This window comes from Macaca fascicularis, chromosome 10 (assembly GCF_037993035.2).
Source record: "Macaca fascicularis isolate 582-1 chromosome 10, T2T-MFA8v1.1".
Classification (NCBI taxonomy): domain Eukaryota; kingdom Metazoa; phylum Chordata; class Mammalia; order Primates; family Cercopithecidae; genus Macaca; species Macaca fascicularis.
Genome location: NC_088384.1, coordinates 57106433 through 57130200, shown reverse-complemented (window position 1 = coordinate 57130200; position 23768 = coordinate 57106433). Strand labels below are relative to the sequence as shown.

Below are 23768 nucleotides of genomic sequence, written 5' to 3'. Positions count from 1 at the left end.
AATAGAATCTACTTCCCTCTTTGTGAACTGGTTACAAACCTTGAATGCTCTAACTATTTTGAGGACCATTAATAGGCGCTACCTAAAGAAGATGATGTATTCCCTAGACAGCAAGAACTCTTATTCTTCTTTGTCTTCTTTTTGATAAACTATACAGTCCCTTGGAGGTGAATCCAGATTCTGTGGGATGTACAAAACAATCCTCCATAAATTTAAATTTATACCTACGATCATGTGTAATGAAATTAGCCCTCAAGAGCCAACTTGAGACTACGTTCAGAATGTAAGTATCAGAAACCTATGGCAAACACATGAATATAAGACCATTTTAGACACGGGCCCCAAATTACCTCTGAATTCAGTGGGAACAAAGTGACAAGGAACAATATTTAGGGCATCTAGGATAGTGCCACCTTCTCATGCCTAACATAAGCAAATTAAAACCTCATACTGAACGCTCTGAAGCCTAATAATAATTAGCAATGTTTATGGCTGTCAAAAAGCCACTGCAGGCTACTGTTAAAACCAGCTACACAACCATCTGAAAGCCATTTGCCTCCCTCTGGTTAAAAACAGTCCCATGTTTACTGATGATGTAGTTAAGGCTGTATCAAGATCTTCTATCTCTCAGCAGGGATGTGGTTTCCCAAATGCTAATGTTTAACCAACAAAAGTTTTGCAGCCAGAGCTTGTGCAAGTATTGGTAGATAGAAAATACAAAATCAAACCATTTCTCATGAATGATTAAACAATTAAGAAATGAATGTGAGAAGACTGTGTGCATGTGCATGGGTATATGCATATGTGTGTGTATTCAACTTTGTTAACTTTAACTTTATTAACTCTGTTTAAAATTTAATTTTAAAATTAGATTGAGGAGTAAAATATCATTCTTCCTCTCTCATCATAAAACTTTTGGCTCATGGGATTCTGACATTCTGTCATGTTTGGGAAAGTTGGATTCATGAAACCAGTAGCAGGACTGAGCCTGCTTGTTCAGCTCTTACACAGGCCTCCCTATTTTGCCCAACAAGCAGTTTCAAGAGTCCAGAGAGAGTGACTGAGAGAGACAGGCTCTGAAGACTTTTTATTTCAACTTCTTGGAATCACCACCTTGCTAATGAACATCAAAATCTTTTGTGTCATTTATCAGATGAATTACTTTTTCCATAAAAAGAGTGAGTTGAGAGGATAACAAGCAAGAAACTTCCTGTCCCTGCTTCCTCTTGAAAACAGGGAAATCAATATCTTAACCCTGTTTTAGAGATGAATGAGTAGGTCAACATTGCTTGGCTATTTGTCCTTCTACTTGGGACAGATTACCACTACATTTTGCCTCAATCTCTAGAATCATGGCTTATAGAAAACAATTATGTACTGAATTACAATTGCATTAAAAGTTTATTAGACTTGTTATCAAAAAGCATGCTGAGATTTATCTATTATAAATAGTAATGAAAATATAAAAACCTAAAAACAATATTATAACTAAAATAATCCCTGTTACAGACAAAAGCTATGCACTGTTATGAAAGCCTTTCATATTTAGGGATATCAGGTAAGACTCCCCTTGGTGGGGAAGGTGAAGAGCAAACTAAACTAAGAGTAAGAGCTAATTAAATAAATCTGGTATGGTAGTGGGAAAAGCTTATGAATAAGAAGACCATAGTCCAGGAGAGAAGAAGAAATATATCTGAATCACTTAGTTCAATCATGTTCATGCCACAAGAGTGGAGAGAGAGAAAAGAAACAAATTTTGTATTGCTTGAACCCATTTTTGAATCTTGATATTTATCCTAGCACCAATGTGCAGTCTTTGGAGTTTTTCAACAAAGCAATTTACAATGTAAATTGTATTTACTTTTCAAGTAATCATCTGGAAAGAGCAAAGAAACATTTTTGGAGAGAGAATCAGGGAGAGCACTTTAGAGGTGCTCACCATAGCCCAGTGATGGGCTGGAATCTAGGATGGCAATGAAGATACAAAGAAAATTTCATTCAAGAAATAGAGAGAAGGTAAAATCTGACAACACTTGGTGATTGGAAGTGGAAATATGAAGAAGAAAATGTCAAGAATTACACTGAGATGTCAGGTGTAGGTAGAGGTTGACATCATTTGCTGGAAATAAAAAAGCACAGGAAGAATACCACTTTCAGTGAAAGAGACATCTAGGTTGCTTAAAGTATGAAATGGGACTTCTCCAGTTGCATGCAGGTAAGTTAGGAGGGCTCAACCTTGAGGCACAAAAGATGGTGATTATGGTAACAGTGGCCTTGAGACCAGGACCTGTACCAGACTCTAGAAAGATTAGTGTGATTTGGAGCAGCTACAGACTGGAATACTTCAGTGAAAAACAAAACAAAACAAAACATTCACACTTATTCTTGGAATCTTGTTTTATTGGAAGGAGTAAATAATTGGGCCTTATTCAGAGCTGCAAGTTTTGGTAAGCCCTAAAATGAACAGAAAATTATATCAAATGGAAGCAATTCACCAATTCTATTCACTAAACATTTACTGATTTTCTTCCAGGTTTAAGTATTATGATAGGCATTGTACAGTAATTAATTTATTGACCATCTTCTCTGGTGTTTGTATTAATACACAAAGAAATCCAACTTTAAAAGTGTAGTATTGCTTTCAGCTTACACCAGTCATGATCCATTATCCCAATTCATAAAATCAGATTGTTTCAGTGATAACTTCCATTTTGAAGTTACGGAAACACTTAGAAGGCTGTGATGTTGTAACTGCAGATGTAGTATGCAAAACACGTTTGATTCATGTTGTTCAACTCAATTTCATCATAAAGTCTTATCTATAACACAAATATTTTTACACAGCTATTATTATTCTCTTGCTTTAGGTAAAGTTTGTATCATTTATCTCTATCAAATTAAGTTACATTTCTGGTTTTTTATTCTCAACCATAAATGACAGTGTTAATTTTTACAATCATTGATGATGAACTATACTCACTCATAACTATTTATGTCTAAGGTGTCTTAGATTTATTGAACAATTTCTGAGTGACTAACGGCTAGCCTTTTATTATTCTATGATGATAAACATTTTTACAGTTTCCAGGCTTCAGACATATTTTTGAAAACTTATTTTTATATGGGTCAAAATTTAAATCAGTTGTAATATGTGACCCATTCAAACATATTCTCCAGGATGCACTATTAAAATGAAATACCAAAGTGGTTCCCCAAGACACTCATTTATAGTGTACATGTGCATTGCAGGGTTACTGGACCAAGGCACAATGTAATCAGGGAAATTTTATTTTGTGTTTTCTTTTTCCTAAGATGTTTCTTATTCCCAGTTATATAAAAATGTATATTACAGGCAAAGAAAAATTAACACAAAAAGATGTAAATCTAAAGTATATTCACATTAATATCAGCTTCACTTTAACTATTAAAGGATATAACATATAACAAGCTTGAGGTTTTCAGGACCTTGTAATTCCTGGTTCATTGGAAAGCACAGATATTCTTCAGATCCTCAAGAGTTGTGTTTAATGCATTATTTAAATAGGGTCCAACCACTAGTTAGATAGCTTAGCACTCAAATAGCCTTTGAAATCCCTGTAGACTCACCTCAATTGAAGAGTCCTGATAATTTACAGAAGTGTGTAGTGCACTAAGAGATCCCTGATATATGATGTCTTTGCCTGTAAAGTGTTTCATGTGTTGATCCACTGGAGTGTGTGTGTGTGTGTCCCTGTGTCTGTGTGTAGGTGGGTGGGTATGGGTGTGCACGGGTGTGTGTGTATGTATGCGTTTACATTGTGGTATGTGTCTATTGGGTTGCCACCATTAGGGATTTGGAAGAGTGAAGACCATAAACTTGCCAACATTCCTATATGCCTGCTTTATAAGAAGTGTACTGAACATGGTCAAAACTAACTAAACCAAGTAAACAAATTAGATATTAATTAAATTTAATGCTGGGCAGGAAATAATTATTCCAGACCAGGTAAAATGACGAAATATAGGCTGGGCGCGGTGGCTCACACCTGTAATCCAGCACTTTGGGAGACCAAGGCGGGCAGATCACTAGGTCACGAGATCGAGACCATCCTGGCAAACACGGTGAAACCCTGTTTCTACTAAAAAATACAAAGAAATTAACCAGGCACGGTGGCAGGCACCTGTAGTCCCAGCTACTTGGGAGGTTGAGGCAGGAGAATGGCATGAACCCATGGGGTGGAGCTTGCAGTGAGTGGGCATCACGCCACTGCACTCCAGCCTGGGTGACAAAGCAAGACACTGTCTCAAAAAAAAAAAAAAAAAAAAAAAAAGGAGAAATATAACCAAATGAATGAAATTTTAAAATGATTAGCAGAAGGAGACAGGAATATTTTTTAAAGTTTGTAATTTCTAATGAATATCAGTATATAAAATAAGAATTATATGACTGTCAATTGACTAAAAACTGTACTTAAGATTTGAGCTAGTGAAACAACCATATATGATCTTCTATTTCTACTTTTCTGTCTCAAGAATGACTTGTTAAAATGATTTTTTTTTTGAAATTTTGCATTCTCAACTTGAAAGAGCTTCACAAAACTTACATGAGAATCTGGATTCTCATAAGAGGTCTGATTTTTTAATGGTGTGTTTGTATTTCTGTTATGTACATCAATGTCAAGCATCCGTTTCCTGAGCTGTTCTGTAGAACACAATTTAACTTGTAACAGACACCCAATAAGTGGTCGGTTGGATATTCAAATCAACACCTTAGTTCCATCAATTTTCATTTCATATAAAAATGACTGACCTTCTATAGTCATCAGTGAAACAGAGATGAAGGAGGGACACCAGTTGAGACTGAGAGGATGACAAGCAGACCTCATTCTGCAGTGGATTCCCTACACTCTCCACTTCTGAATGCTTGGAAACACTTGCCATGCTCAAAAAATATTGGTATTTCCTAGGCAGAAAATGGGCGTTACAGAACTTCCGTATTTCTATATTACAATAACTTACACTATAATACATAGACAACATATGTTTCTAAGCTATTCAATTCACAGAAAATGTAGATAAATTTAGTTGAGCAAGATGTAGGAGAAGGGTTAGTAATCAAGCTGAGTGTGATTGTGAGATTAAGTCTAATATCCTCTTATACAATTATTGTATAATTGTATCAGTTGATGTATCTGTTGAAACAAAAGGTGGGAGAGTTTTGCATGAGCTTCTGAAATGTACTGGATGATGTTAGGAGAGAGGATGGTCAACGTGGCTAGGCCAGAAGTGTTTACTGATTAAGGCTTAGGCAAGTTAATTCCTAACCTCTCCCAGAGACTGGGAGATAGAGGTGCTAAATTCTATAACATTTATATTTAATATATATTTAATAATATATAATGAAGTCCTAAAATGCCAATTTTAAGTCTTTTCATTTTCTTCTTAAAAACACAGGTTTTACTGCGTTTCATCCACAGTCGGTATTTCACAATATCTCATGGGCAGGGCCCCTGGGGTGGGGGCCCCTGTGCAGTCGTTGGCAGCGCATGTGGCAGGGGGGGATAGACCAGTATACCTGGTCAGGCCCGGAAGGGGAGAACCAGGGCTGAGGCTCCTTAAAACCTACTGAGGGGCTGGGAGTGGTGGCTCATGCCTGTTACCCCAACACTTTGGGAGGACGAGGCAGGCAGATCACATGAGAGCAAGAGTTCCAGATCAGCCTGGCCAACATGATGAAATCCTGTCTCTAATAAAAATACAAAAAATTAGCCAGGCGTGGTGGCAGCGCCTGTAGTCCCAGGTACTCTGGAGGCCGAGGCAGGAGAATCGCTTGAGGTGCAGTGAGGCAAGATCACTCCACTGTGCTTCAGCCTGGGAAGTGGCCTGATCTTGGTTCACTGCAAGCTCCGCCTCCCGGGTTTAAGGAATTCTCTGCTTCAGCTTCCCGAATACCTGGGATTACAGGCGCGTGCCACCACGCCCAGCTAAACTTTTTTTGTGTTTTTAGTAGAGACAAAGTTTCACCATCTTGGCCAGGCTGGTCTTAAACTCCTGACCTCGTGATCAGCCCGCCTCCGCCTTCCAAAGTGCTGGGATTACAGGCGTGAACCACCGCGCCCGGCCGGAAGTTCTTTCTTCTTAAAAGGATCATAAATATAATTCACACTGGCATGACACTTTTACTAATATAGATTGACTTTTTGCTTCAAATAACCCATTCGTACATCTAAATTAATTTTGGTCTGTATGTGTGTGTGCATGTGTGCGTGCGTGGATGTGTGTGTGTAAATGGCAGTAAAGGGTAAAAGGGAAAGTGGAAAAAAGGGAGATGGTCTAACATTTTTCACACATTTTTTAAATACACCAAAGATATGTAGTAAAAACAATGGTGTGGTGAAAACAAAATATTGCAAACTAGATAAAAGACTTAGCCCCAGGTCCTGTCCGGTCCAGTCCCGAGGCGGCACCTGCCAGCCTTAAGCTCCAGGCAGTTCAACAAGGGCCGCTCCTACAGGTTCTTGCGGGAGGTCAAGAACAGACTCCTCTCCAGATATGACCCCCAGAAGGAGGCAGAGCTCCGCAGCTGGATCACGGGACTCACCAGCCTCTCCATCAGCCCGATTTCCAGAAGGGCCTCAAAGATGGGATTATCTTACGCACATTCATGAACAAACTGCAGCCGGCCTCAGGCTCTTAAGATCAACCGCTTCCGTGTAGAACTGGCACCAGCTGGAAAACCTCTCCAACTTCCTCAAGGCCATGGTCAGCTACAGCATGAACCCCCTGGACTTATTTGAGGCCAACCACCTGTTTGAGAGTGGGAACGTGACCCAGGTGCAGGTGTCTCTTCTTGCCCTGGCAGGGAAGGCCAAGACTAAGGGGCTGCAGACCAGGATGGACATCGGTGACAAGTACTAAGAGAAGCATGAGCAGAACTTCCACGACGCCACCATGAAGGCCGCCCAGTGCCTCATCAGGCTGCCCATTACCAACAAATGTGCCAGCCAGTCAGGCATGACCGTGTAGGGCAGGGCACGGGGAGGCATCTCTATGACCCAAGAACCACATCCTGCCCCCGCCATGGACAACTCCAGATGGGCACAAACAAGTGTGCCAGCCAGGTGGGCTTTTGGACTCCTGGGACCCGGTGGCATATCCACCACGCCAAGCTGGGAATCAACAACTGTGACAACTCCTCCATGTCCCTGAAGATGGGCTACAGGCAAGGCGCCAACGAGAGCGGCCAGGCCTTTGGCCACGTCTTCAAATACACGGCCCCAAGTACTACCCGGAAGCCCAGGGGCCCATGGGGCTCCCTTGGGTGCCGGCGACTGCCCAGGGCCAGGGGAAGCCCCTGAATATCTCCCTTACGACCAGGAGGAGACTGGCTACTGAGGCTCCCAGCACACTCTCCCCACATGGTCTCCCCGTCAGAGTGTTTGGGTTTTTCTGTGTTTTCGTCTTTTTTTTTTTTTTTCCAACCTGTTGAGTGCTGCCAGTCAACTGAGGGTCTGTGAGTGGCGGCGTGGGATCAGGCAGCAGGGTTTTTTCCCCACACCCCTCCCCCTTGCTTTGGTTCCGTCTCAGGACTGAGCCACCGGGCTCTGGGGAAAGGGATCAAGGCCTTTTCCTGATGCGTGTAGGATAAGGGTCCCCACTGGCATGTCCAGGCTGTGCACCGAGCTGTGCTGGGGAGAAGAGACCTGGGCGTGGAGGGAACCGGACCCAGAAGATTTCCAGTGGCCTCTCTTCTTCTCCTTTTTGTCAGCCAATCAGTTTGTTGTTTCTGTACCCACAAAAACTTCAGGAGGTTTTAATAAAAGAAAAATTTTTTTTTCCCCAAGGAACGGTGCGGAGACAGTGGAGAGGGTGCTGGGAAATGAGTGTCCTGGGAGAGGGGGCCCAGACACGATGCTAAAATATCTCAGGCTCCTGAGTGGCTGGATTTCCCTAGGACCCTCAGACCAACAGACCTCAGACCCTCAGACCTACATTGGGGCCCAGTGAGGAGACTGAGGCCCGTACAAGGTAGTGGAATTCTGAGTTGTCAGGGTTAAGCCTGACCCCTCTCCATCCTAGCTCCCCCATGCCCCTGGCCCTCACTAGGGTTTTTGTTTGTTTGTTTGTGTTTTTTTGAGATGGAGTCTCACTCTGTCGCCCAGGCTGAAGCACAGTGGAGTGATCTCGCCTCACTGCACCAGCCTCCCACGCTCAAGCGATTCTCCTGCCTCAGCCTCCAGAGTAGCTGGGACTACAGGCGCGTGCCACCACGCCTGGCTAATTTTTTGTATTTTTATTAGAGACAGAATTTCACCATGTTGGCCAGGCTCGCCTGGAACTCTTGCCCTCATGTGATCTGCCCGCCTTGTCCTCCCAAAGTGTTGGGGTAACAGGCATGAGCCACCACTCCCAGCCCCTCAGTAGGTTTTAAGGAGCCTCAGCCCTGGTTCTCCCCTTCCGGGCCTGACCAGGTATACTGGTCTATCAAGAAGCTTACAGTCCTGGCAGAAAGTGAAGGGGAGCCAGTGTGTCACATGGTCATAGAGGGAGTAAGAGAGAGAAGGGGGCAGTTCCAGGCTGTTTTTAACAATCACATCTCTCATGAACTCACTGTGAAGAACTCACTCAAGTGGATTGTGATAAACTAAGCTTGTCCAACCCGCAGCTTGTGGGCTGAATGCAGGTCAGAACAGCTTTCAATGTGGCCCAAAACAGATTTGTCAACTTTCTTAAAACATAAGCGATTTTGTGTGCATGTCTGTGTACGTGTGTCTTTTTCTTTTTTCTTTTCTTTTTTCTTTTTTTTCTTAACTCATCAGCTATTTTCAGTGTAATTTATGTGTGGTCCAAGAAAATTCTTCTTCCAATGTGGCCCAGGGAAGCCAAAAGGTTGGACATTCCTGTGCTAAACTATTCATAAGGGATCCACCCTATGATCCAATACCTCCCACTGGGTCACACCTCCAACACTGGGGATCACATTTCAGCATGAGATTTGGAGGGGACACACATCCAATCTCTATCAGGGGTATGTGCCCATCATTGAGACAGGCTGTAGAGTATGCACACTTTCAAACGGGTCCTGTCATATTATTTTCTGAAATGTTTAAAACCATTTAATTTCCCATCCATTGCCCATAAAGGTTGTTTTCCTCATATCCTCATCACTCAGTGTTATCTAGGATTCTTAAATTTTCTAAACAAGCGGTGAAAATACAGATCACATTTGTGCACATTGCATTTGTCAGATTGTTAATAATGTATCGGATTTTTTGGCCCATTTTTCTATTGAGTTTACTATTGTCTTCGTTCATTTGAATATCAATCATATTCACTTTCCCCTAAGCAGTGTCAACATTTTCTATTATTGTCATATGTCTGATAACTTTGTATGCCAGCTTTTATTGAAATGAGTCTTTATGATTGTTATACTTATTCTAAAGTTTTTGTATTTAATTAAATTTGTTGGATTAGTATATATTTTATTAAACTGGAACAACAAGCCTAAATCTATGTTTTGTTGGGTTCATTCAGATTTAGAATTCAGATAACTTTTTGATGGATAAATTATTTTTATCATAATGAAGAATGGCTATCATAATGCAATATGATCATTTCTGCCAATGCTTATTGTTTTGTAGTCTACTTTGTTTATGTGGTCAGGAGGGCAAGACCTGAATGACCTTGACCAACTCAGCGTTCTGGACCTCCTAGTCCTCAGAATGATTTTAGAATGTTCCAAGAAGACAATATCCTGAGATGGGGAGAAACTGTCTGGGACAGTCTGGACTCTGTCCTTGTTTTTCCTAGAACAGGATATTCCTGCAATTCTTAAACTCCAAGAACCAAGGTGCACATGGGGTGTGAAACCTGGGGTGGAGCACTCAGGGGTTCCTCAGCTGCAGTACACAGTGGGGCATGCGCAAAGGAGACTCTGTCAACCGTGGGCAACTTTTCTGACCTCAAGGGTCAGGCTTGTCATCATAGAACTTAGGCTTTTGCTGATTCTTCCTGCTCCTCTGTTAGTAATAAATGTAGTTTGTCTGATTTACTGTGTGAGCATTCTTCTGTTTCTGGCAGCTTGGTTTATATAAAATACCTCCTGCTAGACCTACGAATCTATGCAATGTGGAAGTGTCATAGAGGTAAATAAGTAACTTAACTGAGTTGAAAACTAACATACATAACATGGGGCCACTGCAGCAAGGGGCAAAATGATCCTGCCAAAACATCACATGTGACCATTCCAGACATATTGTGGAAGAAGAAATTGGATGCTGAAACTCAGAGAGATCTGAAGATCTTATCCAAGCCAACAGGAGGCTAATAAAGCCAGGGAATTCCACTGTACTCTGATTCAACAGTACAAGCTTCATCTCAGAGAAGAGCAATGCAATGGCACCAGTGATCAGATCAGGGAGACCCTCTGCCACAGAGAAAGCAGAGGTCTAGAGAATAGCATGAAGACGATAAGCGACTCCAGATTCAATTTCCCTTTGCCTTGAGGCCACAGAAAGCCCAAAGCATGTGAACATCTTCTTGGAGGCATTTAACTAAAAGAACAATTGAAACTTGAAGAAAATGTGAGTCAAAAGTTAAATTTAAAGATATGTTACTTTCTCCAACCCTCCCCCACCAATTCACCACAGGATGAGTCTAGTGAGATAAAGCATGTCATTTATACAAAATACAGAAGTTTTATGTTCTTTATGTGAGCAGAAATACGTTCCAATTTTACTCAATAAATGTGTTTTGTTTTACTACTAGAAATAGTAAATTTCACTTGGTCATTACTTAATTTTATAATTATCTTTATTTAAATTTGTATCAGCTCACAGCCGGGTATCTACCTACAGGAAAAGAAGTCATATGAAAAAGACACATGTACACACATTTATAGCAGCACCATTTGCAGTTGCAATAATGTGGAACCAGGTTAAATGTCTATCAGCCAATGAATAGACAAAGAAAATGTGTTATAGATACACCATGGAATACTACTTAGCTCTGAAAAGGAACCAAATGATGGCATTTGCAGCAACCTGGATAGAGTTAGAGATGATTATTCTAAGTGAAGTATTTCACGAACAAAAAAACAAATATGATATGTTCTCACTTACAAGTGGGAGCTAAGCTAAGAGGGTGTAAAGGCATAAGAATGACATAATGGACTTCGGGGACTCGGACAGAAGGTTCAGGGGTTAAGGTACACACTGGGTACAGTGTACACTACTCGAGTAATGGGTACAGCAAAGTCTCAGAAATCACCACTAAATAACTTTTCTATGTAATGGAAAACCACTTGTTTTCCCAAAACTATTTCAATGTAGTAATATATATGAAAATCATCATTCTTAGCAAACTATCACAAGAACAGAAAACCAAACACCGCATGTTCTCACTCATAGGTGGGAACTGAACAATGAGATCACTTGGACTCGGGAAGGGGAACATCACACACCAGGGCCTATCATGGGGAAGGGGGAGGGGGGAGGGATTGCATTGGGAGTTATACCTGATGTAAATGACGAGTTGATGGGTGCTGACGAGTTGATGGGTGCAGCACACCAACATAGCACAAGTATACATATGGAACAAACCTGCACGTTATGCACATGTACCCTAGAACTTAAAGTATAATAATAATAATTAATAAACAAATAAAAAGAAAATAATGAATATGATAGTCTTGAGGTGCAACATTCGCTGGGTTTCATATGGGAGAAAAAAAGCTAAAATCAAACACGTGGACAGGCAATCAGAACATTGTCCATCACATACATAGTAAAATTAATAGGAGGCCAAACGTTCAGGAGGAGAGTCCATTTGGAATAGCCTGCACCTGCAGTGAGGATGTACGCCATAGGGCACACATAACTCATGTTAGGGCGAAAACGTATAATTTTACTCAATGTGAAAACATCTTCGGAAATAGCTCACTCCATGCTGTCCAGATGCAGTTCTGTACTGTAGAGACTAAGAATAAGAGTCATCAAAGTGGAAAAACCTCTGCCCCGCTCCAAGTTCTGTTTCACACAGAAGTAATACTACTAGAGGGAAAAGCCATACATGTCCCAAATGAGGGAAAGCCTTTACATATCAGTCATTTCTTATGAGACATATGAAAATTCACACTGGATAAAAACCGTATGAATGTAACAAAAGTCAGAAAGTCTTTAGATATTCCCTACACCTGAATAAACATTTAAGAAAGAGCATTTTGAAGAAGCCCTATGGATGTAAGGAATGTGGGAAAGTCTTCAGCAAGCCTCAAATATGCACATATAAGAAGCCACGCTGGGAAAAACAAAAAACAAAAAAAGAAACCCTATTGATGTGACAAATGTGGAAAAGACTTTGCAAAGTCATCAGAATTAAAAGTCACCTTAAGGTTTACAATAATGAGAAGCCCTGTGGGTGAAAACGGGGAAATCATCATTAATTTTTTCACCATACTCAATATGAGAGGAGGACATACTGGAAGAGAGCTCATTGAGTTAACATGCGTGAGAACGTCTTACCTGAACTCTCGTATCTTATAGAAGTGTGAAAAGAAACCCTCTGAAGGTAAAGTCTATGGAAAGCCTTTGATCTTCATTCATCTTGAGTACCTATTTGTTCTCACACTGGAGAGAAGCTGTGAAAGTAAGGAATATGAAAAAAAGCCTCAGTGTTGCCTCAGACTCATAATTCATACAAGAACTCACACTGCAGAGACTGCTTGTGGAAGTAAAAACTGTGGAAAAGACCTCTTTAAACACTTATCCCTCCTGTTGCACAAGATTCTATGCCCTGGAGGGAGACTACAATGGGAATAAACATAAGAAAATTTCAGTTCCAGCTCTTCACTTATTGGACATGAATGAGCACATAGTAGGACTGAAGCACTGTGAAAACGTTAACAGTGTTGCCATTATCATTGTCTTATCCTTCAAGTAGAACCCAAATTCATACTTTTCTAGTTTTTCCTTTCTTAACAAAATGGTATAAGGTGACAAATATCAGTCTTAGCACCCTTTCTGCTCTGCCAGGTTAATGTTGCTATGTAGTAGCTTGGTTACAATTCACTCACACATGGTTTCATTCTCAATGTGAAGCCCTATCTGAGCTCCATTCACTTTAGATTTAGAATTCATCTCCTCCATGATACCTTCTTTGTCAGTTTGTTTTTCTTGGTCACAATTTGACTACATTATGGTCACATTATGTGGTTTTAATGGTGCCGATTTGGTGTACCTGTTACGACTTTCATTTTGGTGTAATGGGGTCAATTCTGTCCATTTCCCTGCTATACCCATGATTCTCATCTTCTTCACTAAGGGAACATAGAACTTTTTACAAGGAGCACTGTCGAAATGCCTTTATTTATGTCGTTATCCTTATTTTATTATTTAATTTAATTTAATTTTTTTTTTTTTTAAATGGTCTCACTCTGTCTCCCAGGCTGGAGTGCAGTGGTATGATCAGAGCTCACTACAGCCTTGAACTCCTGGGCCGTTGTGATCTCCCAGCTCAGACTCCTGAAAGGGAAGGAGTAGGAGTGCAGGCATAACAGGTGTGCACCACCACACCAAATTTTTGTTTGTTTTTGTAGAGACTGAGTCCCTTTATGTTGCCTGGAATGGTTTCAAATTCCTGGGCTCAAGTGATTCTCCCACCTTGGCCTCCCAAATTGCTGGAATTACAGGCATGAGCCACCATGCCTGCCCCGATTAATGTCTTTAAATGAGTTTCCCAGGTTTTCTCATGACTGCAGTGAGCAGAGTTTATAGTCCTGAGCAATGTGAAATGCAGAATTCACTGGTTTAGATTTCTGCAAATCTGTTTGGAAATGGGAGAGTTATTATTACTCTTTTCTTTTAACCAAGTTCCCTTTGCTCTTTCTGCTCGCTGCTCTCTGGAAATAGGATGAAATGCCCAGAGTCAGGTTAAGCGACTTGAAGACCCTTGGAATGATGGTCCCAACAACAAAACCTTCAATATACGAGATTTCTAACTCCCCAAAGGCATGTTGGGTATCCATGGCTGCCCGGGACTCTTTCTGGACTTGTTTCATGAAACTAAGACTTAATAGAACTAGGAAATATTTTAGGAGTGATATTTATAACAAATTGAATGATAAACCTAAAAATGAATAAAACAAAATACAAAAATAAAGAGAATAGACAAAATGGGCTTAGATGCTGATTGGCCACAAATCCTTGGCTCTCACCCCCATGGATGCCTCACCTACTGTGACGCTTGGAGGGCTGGCAGCCATCACTCAAGAAATCAGAACACAGTGGCTTCTACTGCAGCATCAGGGAACAAAAACTAAGCCAGTCAGCTCTCAAGAAACATACTTATGTGTGTATGTCCGTGTTTGTGTGTGTGTATATATATATGTGTGTGTGTGTGCGTGTTTGTGTGTGTGTATATATATATGTGTGTGTGTATGTGTGTGTGTATATATATACACACACACACGTGAGATAAATTTTTTCAGTGACTTTGACATATCTCATGCTAAAACGATACAATGAATTAAAACTAGTGCAAATTTCTGGCAATAGAACATTATCTCCCCATTACTTATCCAGGGCATTGAAAATTGGCCCACATCACAGATCCTTAAGTCATTCTCTGAATCATGAGGAGAAAAGAGGAGAACAGACAGAACTCCATGTATCTTGCATTCACAGGTCTGAGTGCTGCGTCTACATGATCCCTCTTGGTGCTTGCCATAACCCTGCAAGAGAAAAGTAAAAACTCAAACACACACTCACACACAGACATACACACACACATGCTCAAACACAAACTAGAAACTACAGAACAAAGAAAGCATTGACAACTAATAGAAGCATAGTGCTGGCCAAGCAAAGTGGCTCATGCCTATATTCTTAGCACTTTAGACCAGGAGTTCAAGACAAACCTGGGCAACATAGGAAGACACCATCTCCACAAAACATTTTCCTAGATAAACATCATTTTTAAAAAGAGGTATAATGCCTAAGGGCTCAGGGAAGCAATACTCCTATGGCTGTGTAGTAAGCAGCAGGCAAAGTTGCTTGTCAGAACAAAGTGGTAGTGATTCCAGGCTTCCTTTGCACACTTAGCCAGGAGACTAGCGAGCTCAGCACTGCCTGGGTTCACTTTACCCTTCTACGGCTCTAAAGCTCTGGCAGGTGGGACCTAAGCATAAGAGAAAGTGATATTACGCAGGACTCTCTTGACCTCATGTGATGGAAACCTAACTCGATCCAGCAGAACATTGAGTTAATTCGCTCTAATTACTAAAAATGTCCATGAGTAGATGGGCTTCTGGCTCAGTGGGATCAGGGGTCAACTAACATCAACCAAGGCTCATTCTGTCCCTTCATTTCGTGTGTCAGCTCTGCTTCTCAGGCAGGCTATTTTGAGAGAGCAACAAAAAATGGCCCCATAAATTTCATGTCACTTACTTCCTTGGAAAATGCTATGCCAATAAAAAGAAAGCACCTCATTCCCAGCAGTTTCATCAAAAGTGCAGGGATGACTTCCATGAACCCAGCTTGGATCACACGCCCACTCCTGAATGAATTACCCTGCTGATCTGACTGCCCAGGGTGGATCAGCACCTCACAAATCCCATGGACTAGTATTGAAAGAGTGGTCCTCCCATGCGAAAAATGGAAGGACAGTACCAGAGGAATATGGGCGGGAGGGCCTCATCTCTAGATAAAAAGTATGAACGTATTTGTGTTCTTTGTACACTCATTTATATGGTCACTGGGAAGAAAATGAGAAAACCTCACACACGACTTTCTACAGGCCTCTGTGCTTTGTTTCCAACACTGAGCTGTGAGAAATTTAATTATTAAAACAAAACTTTGAAAATAAATAACAATTTGGGACAATGGGGACAGTTAGCTGATGCAGCACAGGTGAGCAGTTCTTTTGTGCCCATGAGGACACAATTCCCAGGAGGCCGCCTGTGGTCTCCTAGGACAAGTGTGTGGGCACCCACAGGCTGCAGTTCCACCTTTCCTTTCCTTGGACTCTCAGGAAGACAGGAGTTCTGGATTCAGCTGAACTGAGTTCAAGTTCAGGCTCTGTGACTCACTGGCTGTGGAATTCTCGGTAAATCACTTACTCTTCTTGAGTCCCATATCATCCTTGGTAAAAGGAAGACGTATAGTAATTGTTAGGTTTTGAAGGCAAGGCGGGGGTTAAAGAAAGACAGAGAGACAGTTGGCAGCTTCAACAGCAACTTCTTTATTGCCAGCAAGACCCTGGGGAGGATTAAACCAGCTTAGTGCTGGCACAACTGCTGCTCACAGGCTGGGGTAATCTTGGGACTGGGACGGTGGGGTCCGGGCGGTAGAGCTTGTTGCTCAGCAGGATATGGCAGGGATGTTCCTGCAGACAGACTGTGGAGCCTTTGCCCGGGACGATGTGATACGGATGTTTCTGCAGTAAGGCAGACAGGAAGGATGTTTCTCATGGCCCGAGTTCCCATGGAACGTTTCACTCTGACCAGGGTCTGCAACATGGCTGGAGGTTTACAACATGGTACAGGTTAGACTAAGAGTAACATCTCCCAGGTAGACAGTTCTACAAAGTAAACTTCCCTTGAGCATCTACACTCTACCAGACATGGTGCTGGGACCCAGGTCACAGGAGGAACAGGACAGATGAGGTCCCTGCCATCCTGGTGCTCATGTCTGACACAGGAAGCTAATAGGTCATAAGACCAGGTCAGATGCTGGTGGTAATGAAAGACATTACCAGAGTGAGATGAGCTAGAAAGAAACGGAAGGAGCTGTTCCAAACACAGTGGCAGGTGGAGACCCCTCCAAAAGGTGACTTTTGAGCAGAAACCTGAGAAATGCCCGACCAGGGGAAAACCTAGGGTAAGGTCCACAGAAACAACTGCTGTGGAAGGGGAAAGCGTGTCATCATCCAAAACCAAGGGAGGAGACCCACAAAACTCCACTCCTATGGAGCAGAGGGGCCTGCAGGGAGAAACAGGATTCTGCTGCTCATGTGGGTATCTGCTTCCCAGCAGGAAAGGGGACCATGCAGGATAGAGGGGCTAAGTGAATCCTGGGCTGTGGGGTTACGGGAGCCGGTGCTGACTCACTGTTGGAGGTGAGCCACAAGAGGAGGCTTAGAACCCCTACCTGCAGCCTCTCCAGTCTAATAAGGAGATTGTAGTGTGGTCAGTGGCGGTATCCGGAGACCGTTGAAGGGCACACGGAGTGATACCTCCTCTGGCCTCCACTCTCAGCTGCAGATTTTCCGAGTTCCTGGAACAGCTTCTCCATGGCCCCATCAAAATGGAGGGTGGTGACAGCACCCACAAGATGCTAACACCAGGGCCCTGTGCCATACCACCTGCTTCCCTTGGCCCTGCCCAAACCTTTGTAGACAGCTTTTTCTTAATGACCCTTCCGTCGCTTCAAGGTCCCTGCCAGCACCTGACTGCCACATTCCCCAGAGGGACCAGGCTCCTCGGCACAGGAGCTGAGGTTTCTACAGGCACAGAGGAAACACTGTCCCAGCTGTTGGAATGGAGTCAGGAGTGGAAAACAGAATGCTTGTTCTCAATGCTCAGACTTACCAATTGTTTCATTTCATCACACCAAGGCTGTGTGGCATTTTGAAGCAGAACTAGTAATCTACATAATTACAAATTATGTTCTTAAAAGAAGCTGCTCAGTGCCATGCCTGAAACGAGGTGAAACTCCATGAGGAGATGTGTGAGAAGCCAGGGTGCCATAGTTACAAACCAGGACTCCAGGTGCAGACTGCTTGGTTCAAACCTGGACCAGTGGAATGAATTTTCGCAACTCTCCGTATTGCTCTTTGCCCCAGTTTTTCCATCTAACAACTAGAAGTAAAAACAAGGTTATTGTGAAAATTAAATGAATTGAAGCAAGCAGAGAGTGTCTAAAACAACACCCCCAGTCACACAGTCAGCACTGAGCATGTTTTTCTTCACTACTCTTAATGAGGTAAGAGTGAGTGCACGGGCAACACCCATGAGCCTGGGCTTTCTATGGCATAGGCATCAGGGATCCCACTTTTGAGGTCCTGCATACATTCTTTTGACGCTGATAAGGGAGGAGTCTCATGAGTGAGGAGCAAGCAACCACATTGGGGCCAGACAACCCATGGTCAAAGTTGAACTCCACCACTGTTCAGCTGGGTGACTCTGGGCAAGTGACTTTCCCTCTCATGTTCCTTTTTCATAAATACTCTAGGACAGTAATTCGACTGCCAGTCCTTCCTTAGGGTGTGAATCTCAGGAAACACCGGTAGAGCCGTGGGGAACAGAGACAGGAAAGGAATGCAGCAGTTAACGGGACCTTCATCAAGAAAGTTTCCACTGTGGCAGCCAGGACTCAACCCTGCCAGGTACCTCCGAGAGACAGCATAGAACACGCGCCTCAGAGTCATCTCACCCAGAGCAAGGGAGCTGGGGTATTTATCCACTGATACCCACCAGTCAAACCTCAGGGACCCTTCCAAGGTCATGATTCCTCCAGAATGTCCTGCCTGCACTTCACGGGTCAGACCTGGGGTTGAGGGCAGGGCCCCTGACAGCACCTCCAACAATGAGCAGGAACACAGCCTGGTGTGGGGAGTTTCAGTGAGTCACTGATTCCAACACACACACACACATACCTTCACACACCAACACAGTGCATATATATGTACACATACATGCACACATGAATGTTGTCCACTTAGATCCTGGTGACTCCATGGAATAGACGATAAGGCAGGAATCAGAGGGAAGAGCAAAATTAAGGGGAGTGAATGTCTTAAGAACAAAATGCACATTGAGGCAGAAAATCAAGGGGGAAGAGGAGTGGTCTGGACACCAAATGCCTGCTGGGTGGCACCTGCTCTGCACGCACTGTCACTAATTCTCCAAGCAGCCTCATGAGGTAGAAGAAATTCCCCTCAATTTACAGATGACAGAAACGTAGTTAAGAAAAGAAAACTGATTTTACCAGTGTCTCAGCAAGTTAGTGGGTGAAGGTATGGACTCCCAGCTCTCTCTGTCCACAAAGTCTACAAATTCTCCCTTGTTAGGCAGGCTGGATACCGGGCTCTGCTTCTGGACTCTGCTCCTTTTCCTGCTAGGCAATCATGGCAGAACTGGCAGAAACGTTATGCCCCTTCACCACCTGGAGCAGAGCCAATGAGAGGGGCTGGGGAATAGGCCATGAGGCCCTGCACCCTCCATTCATTGTCTTCAGGATTGCGATCCCTCAGAACTCTTGCACCACGTGGTGGCAGCACTCTCAGTGTCTGGGTGTCTTCTGAGGTTGTACAGGATGCAGTGGAGGCCACTGGCTGTGCTGTCATATCCTAAGTGGCAGCCACCCAGTCTCGGGCTTCTTGGCTGCTTCAGCACCAGAGGTTGGACAGTGCCCATGCACTGAGGCCCTCAGGAGAATGGCAGGGAAAGGAAAGGCAGCATGGAGAGATGCAGGGTCCATCCACCATGTCCCTGGATGGAGAGACTCCTGTTCCCACAGTAGTTCCCACACCGGGACCACGATTGGCACTCATAAACATGCCAGCCTCCATTTATATTTCCTTGTTTGACAACTCCTTCCCATTTTCATCCTGGAGACAAGACTTCTGAGCACACTAGCTCTGAGAGCACCTGAGACAGTCCCTGAAGACCTTTGATCCAAGCAGGATCCCTCCCTTGCCATCTCCAGACCTCCCCACAAGCTCCCTCCCTGGTCTCCTGGCTCTTGTTCATCCCTTCCAGGCAGCCTTCCACAATCATCTCTAAAACATATCTGACTGTCCCTCATGTGTCCAGCACTTTCCATGGCTCCCCAGAGCCCTCCAGATCAAGTTCAAATTCTTTGATCAGACACTTGATCTCAAGCTGCATTCTACCGCCTGAATTAAGATCCCCGAGAAGCCCAACTTGCTCAGCACAAATGAATCACTGAAGTCAAAAATCTTGAACGTGGCCTTGGCCTTGAGGAAGTCATCAACACCCTGGCTAGTGAGGGTGCAGTGCTGCTCCAGGATGATGGTGTATAAAGTTGTGCTCCAGGTCGCAGGCCCTGAAGAAGCATCTCTCCTCAGGACTGGGTAGTACAGGAAGTCTGTGCACAGGCAGATCTGCTGGTGCCGTTACACTATGCAGCTCCAAGATGGTGGCAATATACTTACTGAGATGCCTGCAGGGTGAGGCTGGGGAGAAGAAGCAGTTCCATAACACGTAAGAAACCCTGGAAAGACTTCCCAGCCAGAATCTCAGGACCACATTACATCCAGAAATGGGTGCCTTCTGGGCACACTTCTCTCCCTGCCTCCCACTCTGAGCTGCCTCCTAGCCCCACATGCCCCAGCCTGGCCCAGGGCTTGGAGCCCAGCGGGTGTTCAGTCCATGGTGTTGACTGCTCCCTGGACCAGGAGAGCCCTTGGCGGCTCTGTGACTCCTCCTGTAGAACCCCTGCCTCTACCATGGGACCTCCTGATTCCCACAGAAGCCCCCATGGCCCTGGATTGCTCTACCTGCCCTGGGATCCTCCAGCCCCATAGACCTTACTTGACACCTTAGCCCTCCCAGAACATGACATGTTTCCCAGAATGTGGCTGATGTCCAGGGCCATCTGTGGATGTTTGCTGGGGGCCTCTCGCTGTTCTCCTTTATGGTCTGTAGGGCAGGGTCAAGAGGAGAAACCAGTCCCACATTCAGAATGGACAAAAAGCTCACTGCCACAACGGCAACCACCGAACAGTCAGCAGTGCTTCTGGATGGAAAAGAGGTTTCATTCTGCAGAAAGCTCCTTGTTTGGCTTCTCTCGGAAGCCAGGGAGGGGTACCAAGCCCGGCTTACCTGCAATGCCTACGTTACCATCTGTTCCTAGGATATGCGATGGGCCCCTGCTCCCACTGTAGGGTTGACGTTCCCTCCAGCTGGAGACCTGGGCTCCTGACACCAGCTGGCCTGTTTGTCCTGCTCTGGATGACAATGGAAAGGCTGTGCCTGGTATTTCCCTAGGTTCTTGGTTTCTACTTTCTAGACATCCAGCAGCAGTGACCATACCTGTTCCCACTCCTGAAAGGGGACTCCCTTGTAGGGCAGCCAAGACATCTACAGATGGAAGACTGCTCAGTGAGACAGGCCACAGGGGTCCCAGGGGAGGATCAGGGGCTGGAGGATTCTGGAGGTTTCCAGCCTTGGGGTCTGTGGTTCCTCAAAGAGGTTAGGTCTACCTAGTACCAGGCCTGCCCTCCCATGATTCAAAGAGTGGATGATTGCTCAGCATCAGGAACTCTGATCTGGAACTAGTTTTTCATTTAGGTCACCAAGAGACAATCCCTAACCCCTGAGCAGGGTGTGGTCCAAGCTCTGGCATGAGATTCTCTTCCAGCAATGTGATGCCTACAGGACCAGGTAGAAAAGCTTGTGACCAGGCCTTCTGTCCTCCAGCAAAGGAGTGTGCCATCCACCCTAGAAAGGCAGGTGGTACCAGGCCACAGCACTTGGTGCCTGTATCCCTGGCTCTGCAGACACCGGTCATGGAGGTCCTCCCGTCTTCACATTACCTTCTTGCTGCTCCTAGATTTCCTCTAGTCATTAAACACTTTGAGCCATTTTTCTGTGCACCTGATCTGACATTTTTGCTCTCAGATGAAACACGATAAAGTAAGCCGAGCCACCAGGATTCCTGGAGGGAACCTTTGGGTCTTGGGCTCCATGGCCCTGATGGGACTGAACCAGAAGGAGCCAGGGAAAGGCAAACACTGGGGCTCAGGCCCTATGACCCAATGGCCATTGGTGGCTTGGCCTTATGGCCCCAAGACACCCTGTCCTCAGGCCACAGACAGCATGGGGTATGGTCTTGCCTCAGCCTCCCAGTAGTGTCCTGGCACTAGCGGGTGCTGACCCTTGAGCCACAACCGCAGTTGTGCGTTTTGGGTTTGGTAAAAACACCTCAGGGACAGAGTTCTGGGGTTGACTTTGGCAGGAAACATGGCCCCTTCCAGGGATGATGTGTCACTCCTACTTGCCACGAAATGTGCACATAGGCTGTCCCTCTGCCCATCGCATCCTGCTGGAGAGGATGGAGGAAGTCAGGGAACAGGCAGGGTGGACAGCTGGGGTGCAGGGAGAGGCAGGTGCATGCTGGCAGGTCAGACCCTTCGAGGGCTGTGTGGAGGCATCAGGTGGGGTGGGCTCCAGGTTCACGCTCAGTGCACTGGGCAGGTCTCAGGACAGGCTTCCTGGACCCCACCTGGGTGATGTGGTCACTCCCTGGGGGACTGTTGACAGGCCCTGTTCACCCATCCTGGGCAGAACAATCCCATCTCCAGACTGGACTTTCTGAGTCCTGAGACAGGAGAGTGCTGCCCAGGCCTGACACACTGGGAGGACCTGTTAAGTCCTCCATCCCTAGACCAGCCTAGCACACAGCTAGGACAGCCTCTTACCTTTACCCTCAGGGTGCGGACTGACCCATCTCATTCTAAGGCAACCAAGGCAGAGCTGAGGACCTGTGCCAGGCTGGGAGCCAGGCCCCTCCCTAAATGGGCCTGAGGGAAGTACCATCCCTGTCCCAATGCGCCACAAATGTCAGCCCAGGAGACACATAGGGAAGGGAGGGCACCTCCTCCCTGCTGGCTGACACTGGAAAAGCGGGACCTGGGAGACGAGGGAGCGCAGGGCTGGCAGGGGCTGCTTCAGGCCCAAGGAGAGCGCAGGCTGCACCATGGGGCTGCCGCTCTTGGGCTGGATGCTGTACCCTCTGCAGGATTTGAGAAAGTCCAGTCTGGAGATGGGATTGTTCTGCCCAGGATGGGTGACCAGGGCCTGACAACAGTCCCCCAGGGAGTGACCACATCACCCGGGTGGGGTCCAGGAAGCCTGTCCTGAGACCTGCCCAGTGCACTGAGGGTGCATCTGGAGCCCACCCCACCTAACCCCCACAGTCCTCACAGGGTCTGACCCCCAGCATGCACCTGCCTCTCCCTGCACCCCAGCTGCCCACCCTGCCTGTTCCCTGGCTTCCTCCATCCATCCTGTGCAGCCCATAGACTGCGACCATCTCACCGGCCCCTCTACCTTTGTCCTTTCAGAATCTCTGAGCAAGATCTCCCAGGTCCATCTAAACACCTGCTTTTTCCATTTTCACTGGGCCGTTGGACACCACTGGGCCATCCTAGCTGTCCACAGGTCCTTTGATAATGTGCATTTCCTCTGACATGTCCCAGCAGTGCTCAGCAGCCCCCATTTACCAGATCCCTGCTGACCAGATCCCACACATTAGCTCCTCCCTGACCACACCCTCCCTGAATAGGCCCCCATGACCAGCTCCCATAAACCAATCTCCCGCTGCCAGGCCCATAATCACCAGGCCTCACTCACCAGGACCTTACTGACCAAGCCTCACTGACAAGGGCTCAATGACCAGGACCTTACTGACCAAGCCTCAATGACCAAGACCTTAATGACCAAGCCTCACTGACCAGGACCTTACTGACCAAGCCTCAATGACAAGGGCTCACTGACCAGGACCTTACTGACCAGGCCTCACTGACCAAGACCTTACTGACCAGGCCTCACTGACCAAGTCCCAACTGACTAGCACCACTGAGCAGGCCCACACTGATCAGGCCCCTTCTAACCACACCAGAAGGCAAGCGGCAATGAGATGTTTCATATGTCAAGGTAGGAGCAAGATGGAGAGAGAAAGGAAGTGCCACATCCTGTTATACAACCAGATCTCATGGGAACTCACATCAGGAGATCAGCATCAAGAAGGTTAACCATTGGTGAAGGA

At 45.1% G+C, this 23768-nt stretch overlaps 1 pseudogene; it reads left to right on the top strand.

Annotated features, from left to right (window-relative positions):
• The first annotated feature begins 2190 nt into the window (after nucleotides 1-2190).
• On the top strand, nucleotides 2191-7374 carry LOC102146433 (calponin-2 pseudogene; annotated as a pseudogene).
• The last annotated feature ends 16394 nt before the right edge of the window (nucleotides 7375-23768 follow it).